The sequence below is a fragment of the Sycon ciliatum genome, chromosome 2 (assembly GCF_964019385.1).
Source record: "Sycon ciliatum chromosome 2, ocSycCili1.1, whole genome shotgun sequence".
In the NCBI taxonomy this organism is placed as follows: Eukaryota; Metazoa; Porifera; class Calcarea; order Leucosolenida; family Sycettidae; genus Sycon; species Sycon ciliatum.
Window position 1 is genome coordinate 24859190 of NC_088644.1, and position 8918 is coordinate 24868107.

Below are 8918 nucleotides of genomic sequence, written 5' to 3' on the forward strand. Positions count from 1 at the left end.
TTACAGATGTTACAAAACCATGGAAGAAGTCCATGCCAACACGCAAAAGTGGTTTGAAGGGTTATGGAGGCGGTCCATGCATAACAATTTATGGCATACCTTCACATGATGTCCCGTTGCCATAATAGCCACTCTTACACGAACATTCAAATGAACCAATGGTGTTGCTACATGATGCCATTGCATCACAATCATCAACGCCAGCGGTACACTCATCAATATCTGTAAAAAACACACAAAGTAATATACACCGCATAGTACCTTCAACATCTAAAAAGTCCATGCTAACACGCAGAAGTGGTTTGAAGGGTTTTGGAGGGGATCCATGAATAATAATTTTAAAAAACCTCTCATCCCACCAGAAGCTCAAGCAGCTACTCTTTGCACATGAATAATAAATTATGGCATACCTTCACATGATGTCCCGTTGCCATAATAGCCACTCTTACACGAACATTCAAATGAACCAATGATGTTCGTACATGATGCCATTGCATCACAATCATCAACGCCAGCCGTACACTCATCGATATCTGTAAAAAGCACACGAAGTAATATACACCGCATAGTAGTAGTACCATCAACATCATCAGCGGAACATATCAACATTTTAGACAACCATTCTGGGACATTTCCATTGTGCATTCACACACCTCCCCCACACTTGCTATGTTCGCAGCAATGACAGCACGACAAATATCACGCACCTTGGCACTTGGGAGGTACAGCATTCAGAGTACCACTTGAATCACAAAGAGCTCTGTCTTCACCCACAAGACGGAAGCCGTTGTCGCATGAATACACAACTTGCTCATTGAACTGGATAGAAGAAGAAACAGGACTTGTGCTGCCATTTCCCGGGGCTTTGATGAAACAGGTTTTGACTGCACATTTATTGAAACAAAGATGTTTACACACATGAATTGGGAAGACACACAAACACACACAAAGACACACACACACACACACAAGAAACATCCCTTATAAGGCACTACCACAAACAAGAAAAGTTGAATCATGAAAATCTTCCATGGCAAAACGTAAAAGAGGACATGCTCAGGTGAGCTGCTTTGAGTCACAGTCAAAATATTGTGCACGAAGTCCTGGAAAACAGTTGATCACAACTTACTTGTACATGTAGGTGCATTTCTCCACACACCATCAGTATTTGTACAGGTTTCAGCTGTATTATCTTGAACAACTTCATAACCATCAACACAAGTCACAGCCCCATTGCTTGAAATTGACTGTATAAACCGTCCTGGCGGAGCTTTACAGGCTAAAAACACATGGCCACAGGAAACAAACAAAAGAAAAACTTTCCAAAAGATAAAGCAAATTAACCCTTACAGTGCCAAGGACGAGATAACTCGTCCTGAAACTACACACTGAATGGCCAAGGACGAGATGACTCGTCACGCACACGGAGCATATAGAAACGAGCCTTGACCACTGTACAAACAGCTATAACATCCACATACCTACTTCAAATTTGACATATGACGGCTCATTGGAAAGCTATTGAGCGCAGCTTTCCAACAATTTATCATTCGATATAGCGTAACATACGCATGCGCAGAAGCTCGAAGTCCGGGAAATTCATGCTTAAGTTGACGAGGTGTTTGATTACGGGGAACTTACCCAGTGCACAGCCCATGCGTGACATACACCAAACTGAGCACTAGAACAGCCTGATTCTGCTGGTGTTTGAATCGTCTCTGTACATTGAGTATGTGCCGTAAAATCAAAACGAGAGAGCTTGGAAGCTCAGGGCCCTACGCTATGCTTTCTTGCCTTGATGAACTAGACAAAAAAAAGCATAGGGATGTTTTTTCAGACATAACCTGGGATTCGAACCCGCACTATCGCCCTGCAAGCATCCCTCGATACACTTCGCATACATACTAATTCTTCCAAGTTGCTTCACGTTATGATCTTGCATTTCAAAGCCCTATTTGAATATTGTGGCCAGCCGTCTTTGATGGTACGGTACGGTACGGGACAGGTACGGGCGTGGATAATACGACACCGTCCACCGCCATCATGACCTAGACAAAAAAAGCATGAGGATGTTATAAATTTATCAATTCTCCTATTATAACACGGGATTCGAACCCGCACTATCGCCCTACATGCATTCCAAAATACACTTCGCATTCATACTCATTCTTCCAAGTTGCTTCACGTTATGATCTTGCGTTTGAAAGCCCTCTTTGAATGTTGTGCCCAGCTGTTTGTGGCCAGCTGTCTTTGTTGGTATGGTACGGTACGGGTCAGAAACGGGATAGCGCCAGGCGTGACACAAACAAACACCAAATTAAAGCTGTGTGGACCCTGGCTAGCGCCAGACGTTACTGAAGTAACGTCTTCTGCATAGCTACGGGAATAATTTGTCGCTGACTGTAGAATAGCACTACAAAGGCGCATAGGAGCGGATTTCGAAGTGTTTGTAGGCCGTTCTCCTGCTCCTGCAGAGCACTGAGCACCATGAATCGAGAGGGGAGACACTCAGCTTTCCAGGGAGCCTATGATGATGAAAATCTGTTACTGGTGAGTGAAATGGCGATATTTTTAGTGCCCAATGTGAACATTATGTGTGGTGCGAGTGTGTGTGCTGGCCAATCGTGTAGTAAGTGCTCTAGCACTGAAAGAGTTAACACACATGCACACTTGACAATCATCCTCGTAAGGCTTGGTAAACATGAACAGGAATTCCTCACAATAACATGCTCTACAGCACATCATGTGTTACTACATCATAAGTTGAAATTCTTACCTTGACAAGATGCAAGGTTCTGCCAATTTGGGAACAGATCTTCACACACAGGCTGTGTTCCATTGTAGTAGTATCCATTGTCGCAAGTTACAGTGCCATTATAAGACACACTAGATATATTTCGACCACTACCATCTGTCTTGCAAGCTACGTCAACGTTCAAGAAGGAAAGAAATAGAAAAGACCAAATGTTAACTCAATTTGAACACGTCCCATAATGAGATACAGCTCACGAGAAACCAATCACAAACTCAACTAAACACTAAGCTGTCCGATAGTGAGATAGTTGGTTCATAAGACCGTATTCTTCAACATTGCGGGACCTGATACATGTACTCGATTCAACACAGCGAGACAGATTTTAACTTTCAAGCCTGTTGGTGTTTCGAAAGGAGATGTACTACAGGGAAGTTTTTAATCATTGCAATTGTCAATGACCCAACCATCAGCCTCGTAAGCAGAATGCAATTTTAACTGTAAAGAAAACATCAGTTTGCCTTCTTGTAACATACAACTTACCATCGCAAGTAGGAGCTGAATGGAAATCAGCAATACCACCAACAACAGAACACTGGATGGATGTGTCGCTCACACCACTTGATAGTCTGAAGCCACTATTACAGTTGTACACAGTTCTTGAGTACAATTGGGCTGTGGAACCAGTCACCATAACTCTTGTACCATCAACTCTTCCATCAATGATGCTAGCTGCAGAGCATAGAGCTAAGTACCACACAGTACCGGCAGTGGCATCAGCAGCACACCCACAAGCAGCAACAACAAAAAAAGGGGATTCAAATGATCATTGAAAACACACAGTGAAAATCGTGCTAGGAATGTTGACCAGGCAGGCACAGTGGGGTGGTCAAAGACCATGATTTAGATACGCGAGGTACCTGGTTCAAGTCCTGCCTGGGAGCGGTTTTTCCAGCCGGGCTGCTACCCACAGCCAACTGGGAACTTGCGGCCAGGCACAAGTGGTACATGGATGCAGCTAATGGGGTCGTTCTCGGCACTTGTGCCAGTGGTTGTGAGACTTATCCACTCACCCCCACCGTTAGGCGCTGCATCTGCCGCAAGGGTTTACCGGGTGTTAGCGGCCGTCGTGAGTTCCCTTTGGGAACGGACAAGATAATATACTTTTTTTTAATGTTGACAACTCCAGCTACACAGATTACTCGCCCCACGTTTTGCTGATCTTTACTCGATAGAAAAGGCCAAAAAATAGTTGGCCGCCAACTAAGTTCCCAACTTATAGAGTAGTTTCTCGTCTATCACATGACCATATGGGACAGCCATGTTAGTTCCAATCACATGACGTCGGCACGTTGGTTCCACTGTCTACATACCATGATCCCTTACTACGAGAATTTAATACCATGACAAAGATGTGAAACCACTCTAGAACTGGAGATAGACTGCAACTGATATCTATATTTAGGTACCTAATTATATTATCAAAAGTGAGAGGTCATTTTGCACAACAAAAAGCACAGAAACATAGGCAGTCTTAACCTCAACAATAAGATATCATTGGACAAAGCATAACAAATTGATACAAATATCTACTTCCTCCGCCCAAGCAAAATTTTCGCTTATCTTTACACTTTTTACTGATACCTTCCAGGTTCTCAGAACGGCCTATAACAACTCAGAATGAGTTGAGGAGTCGTTGAACATCAAGAGAAACTCTCCAAGTCGAAAAATGTAGAAGTCATCCTTTGTCATCAGCCGACGCAGCACGTGTTGTCGGGTAGTACTTCGCACTTTCCAGAAGCACAAATATTTCGTATCGACACTTTTCCCAGCGCTTCACCTCCTTCATGGGTACGATCGGTCGTGTTTCTTACCAGCCGAAGCTGACGAGCTCAGCGTTGCTTTGCAGGATCGTTCACGTTGACATCAGGCGGATGAGCTGGGTGAGTGACAACCCTGTCGAGGCCTTTCTTTTTTCCCTGTTTTGCCCAGTGCCGATGCTGGTTCATTTTGCAGTACCGTATGTGGGCGAGCGTCGCTGAGTGGCTTCCTCAGCTTCAAGCTCACGTGCATTTTTACCGTACACACATCTTGTGCCGGATGCAATCCAACACGCTGGCTTTTCGCAACATGACACCTCTGCTCTGTACTCCAGTGGTACTCTAGCAGCACCCACCTTGACCAGTGACTGACTTCGTGTTCTTTTTACCAGTTCACTCGCATTCGACGCGCTCTACTCTAGGTGTTTCTCTACTCTTTGCCGACTTCGCCGACTTGTTTGGAACTGGTACGCCTGAACCAGCAGATTTGTGTGATGGTGAAGTGCACAAGATGAAAAAATTGCTGTCAGACACCTGTCATTGGGCTGAAGGAGATAAGCGAAAATTTTGCCTGAGCGGAGGAAGTAAAAGAACTGAGAGTTACCTTGGCAACTTCCCACATTCAACCAGTGGCCAGTTGAAGAATTCCTTGGACAGCTTGCCGTTGTAGTGCCTTCAACACGCGTGAAGCCGGCAACACATGTTACCATACCACTTGCCTTCTCAATACCAGCAACATTTACCTCGCTGAACTGACATTCTGGACAGTCAAAGATAGAGAGCGCATTACAAGTGCATTGCATTCTATGACATTCGGTTTGTTATCATCCACCTACATTGAGAATCTGCGCCAAGAATTGTTGGCATTCTTCTACATAATTATGTTAGAAAACATGGAAAACATCCACCCTAACACGCAAAACTAGTTTGAAGGGTTATAAAGTCAGGGTACAGGTAGACTCCCTCCAATTCGAATACGGTATAATTCGAATATTCCGTGTAATTCGAACTTTTTCGTCGTACCGATCTCCTGCAAGTCACTTCAAGTCGAATTCGAATGCATAATTCGAAGTACGAAATGTGCAACGATTGGATAATTCGAACTCAGTCTTCGTACAGAAGAGCTGTTTACAGTACAGTGACTATGCCCTTCGAACGCTTATTTCGAAGTGAGATGGAGTTGCTATATTGTAATTCGAAGTCATTCTTTTCTCATTCTCTAGCCAAGAGTAGCTCAAAAATCGATCCCTGGTCCGCTCCAGGATCGACAGTAGCGTTCAAGAAACCCACCTTCTCTCAAAATTTGATTGAAGCCCGTGCGAGGCAAAGTGCAAAGATTTGATTGAAGACGACTTCTTCCAGGTGGCTGACTCCATCCGCGGATCTCAGTGGCCTTTCATGCTGCGCCAGCTCGTGCGCAGAGATGTTTGCGAACAACAGCACTCTTGACTGGAAGTCGTAAAAATCGTCTATGCCAATGCTCCAATTCCGTTCCTCAGAACGACGTGCTGCTATCCCACGCCCTTTCATGACGCGGATAAGCCGGCGCTGTTCTTTCCGTTGAAATTGTTTCAGGACAGCTGCTGTACCGGACAATTTCTTCACTAGAAGATCAAGATATCAAGTCAAATGACTTTGTGTCAATCCAGTGCTTATTATGAAACGGCCTGGTCCATTGTACATGACCACCGATGTTTCATTGATGCGAATAAAATGTGCGAAAATAATCAGCAAACGGTTTCGAGCATTTAGACATACACAATCAGTGCATTGGGCTGCATTTGGATAATTAGAAGTTCCTGATAATTCGAAGTTGGGGCCTGGCAATTTGAGGTTCGACTTAAAGGGAGTCTAACTGTACGTGCATCTAGCCCTACCCCTACCCACACTAGAAAGTAAAGCAACGTCAAAGCAATGCACTTTCTTTGGAAGACCCAACTGACTTTTGTGGGAATGTGTCCACGGCGTACTTCATACCTGTACAAGCTGTCCCGTTCCCATAGTAGCCACTTTTGCACGAACATTCAAATGACCCAATGATGTTGCTACATGATGCCATTGCATGACAAATATTAACACCAGTGGAACACTCATCAATATCTGTGAAAACATGTAACAATAACAACACACAATAGAGAAAGAGAGAAGAAAATTATAGTTACAACCCAGAGTGTCGGGCTCTGTACCGTCTTTTGACCAGAGCGTGAAACTCCACCTCATGGTATTGACCACTCTGAAGATCAAGCAGAGCATGAAATTCCACCTCACGATGGTTGTATAACAACAACAACACATGTTTCTTTTACATCGAACAGGCTCTATACAATTCTGACACGGGTGATGAGGACCACAGTGATGGCAGTGACAGCCAAGACATCATACAGCAGCTAGTTATGCTTATTACTAAGAGTACATAGAACCCAGAGTGTGCAACTTGGGACTTTTCCTACTATGGGTGTCTGTCACCGTGGAATTTTTGTGATTACATCATATTTGGTGCAGATCTGAGGCGAGAAGTGAAATAGTGCGTACAGCTGAGCTGCAGTGGTGCAGAAAGAGACCTGCTTAAATCCTGCTTGTACGCACTACATCACTAAAAATGATCTGATTACGGAATTTCGCCGTGACAGCAACCCACCAGAGCTGCACACTCTGGGTTTCATGTACTCTTGTTATTGCCGTCTCACTCACCTTCACAATGTGTTCCATTTCCTGTAAACCCTGACATGCATGAACATCCATAACTTCCATCAGTGTTCACACACCATGCATCATGGTGACAGTCATGTAAAGAGGCATTGTTGCATTCAACAATGTCTGCACAGGAGGGAAAATACAGCAGTGTTCAAATTACTGCAACAGATATCACAGCTTCAGGCAAGTCCAAATGAACACTTGGTGTGCAACTGATCATCATAAACATCTCAAAACAAATGAATCGTAAAGTCATACAAAATGCCATGCCAGTAAAGGTATGGTGTAAAACACAGACAAAAGCATTGTACAGTACTTGGAAATGGTGCAGTACAAAACACTTCAACTAAAGGAAGCGGCAACGATACAACACGAATTACACACCTTGGCACTTGGGAGGTACAACATCCAGAGTACCACTCGCATCACAAAGACCTTTGTCTTCACCCACAAGACGAAAACCGCTGTCACACGAATACACAACCGTCTCATTGAACTTGATAGAAACAGAAATTGGATTTGTGCTGCCATTTCCCGGAGCACTGATCTGACAGATTTTGACTGCAAAACATGACATATTGATGTACACATTACACATTACACACACACACGCACACGCACACACACGCGCACACACACACACACACACACACACACACACACACACACGCACACACACACACACACGCAAGCATGCACGCACAGAGAAGTGTGCACACTTTTATGGAAACACTCCTAAAAGAACCAAATTATATGCAATTGGGAGTTAACAATCTTGTTGTCACAAGTCTGTAGCTAAGCAGCACAAAAGTGGATGTGCTAGAGCGTAAGTAGCCATCTCTCAACATATCCAGCATTTATAAAATAAATTGGAATTTAGACGGCAAATCCTGCACTCTGGGCGACTCCCTGTACAAAATCATACAACTTTTTCTCCCCGGTTTTGGACGTTCCACGGCCACATGGACCGACTTTTTGGGAAGTTTTTTGTTTTTGTTTTTTTTGTTTTGTTTTTTTGGTACGGCCATGGCCCTGCTGTCTTTAAACATTTGAGCATCTATAAAAAAATTGCTACAAATATAGGAATTGCAGCGTTGCTTTAAAATTATACCTTGAATTGGACAATAGAGGTTATGCGATCACCTCACCAGTTGAGATGTTTTGGCGAAGTAGCAACACAGAGCTGCACTAGCAATTCATGCTGCATAATCATGTCAAAGACTGATTATAGCTTACTTGTACATGTAGGTGCATTTTTCCATTCACCACCTGCATTGGTACAGGTTTCAGCTGAGCTACCTTGAGCGACTTCATAACCCTTAACACAGGTTACCACCCCACTGCTTGATATCGAATCAATAAACTGTCCTGGTGGGACTCCACAAGCTACAGAACACATAGCCACATAGAACAATGCAAACCATTTAAAAAAGATAATGCAAATACAAAGGAATTGAAGCAAGCATGTGCAATGCACAATCACTCTCGTAAGGCAAAGCATCGTAAACCAGTCTCATACAATGGCACGTCACCAAATATGAATGCCAGACTCAAAAACGAACCTTGACATGATACAATGTTCTGCCAGTTTGGAGACAAATCTTTACACACAGGCTGTGTTCCATTGTAGTAGTATCCATTGTCGCAAGTTA

The 8918-nt window shown here is 43.7% G+C and overlaps 1 protein-coding gene and 1 long non-coding RNA gene across 2 annotated transcripts in view; both read right to left on the minus strand.

Annotated features, from left to right (window-relative positions):
- Positions 1-8918, minus strand: part of LOC135810454 (fibrillin-2-like) — a 159025-nt gene that overhangs the window by 69833 nt on the left and 80274 nt on the right. The window lies entirely within an intron of this gene.
- LOC135809330 (uncharacterized) lies at positions 106-859 on the minus strand. Its single transcript, XR_010552184.1, has 3 exons — positions 708-859; positions 411-533; positions 106-222 (listed from the first exon to the last, which is right to left on the minus strand). It is a non-coding gene; the product is annotated as an uncharacterized LOC135809330 (long non-coding RNA).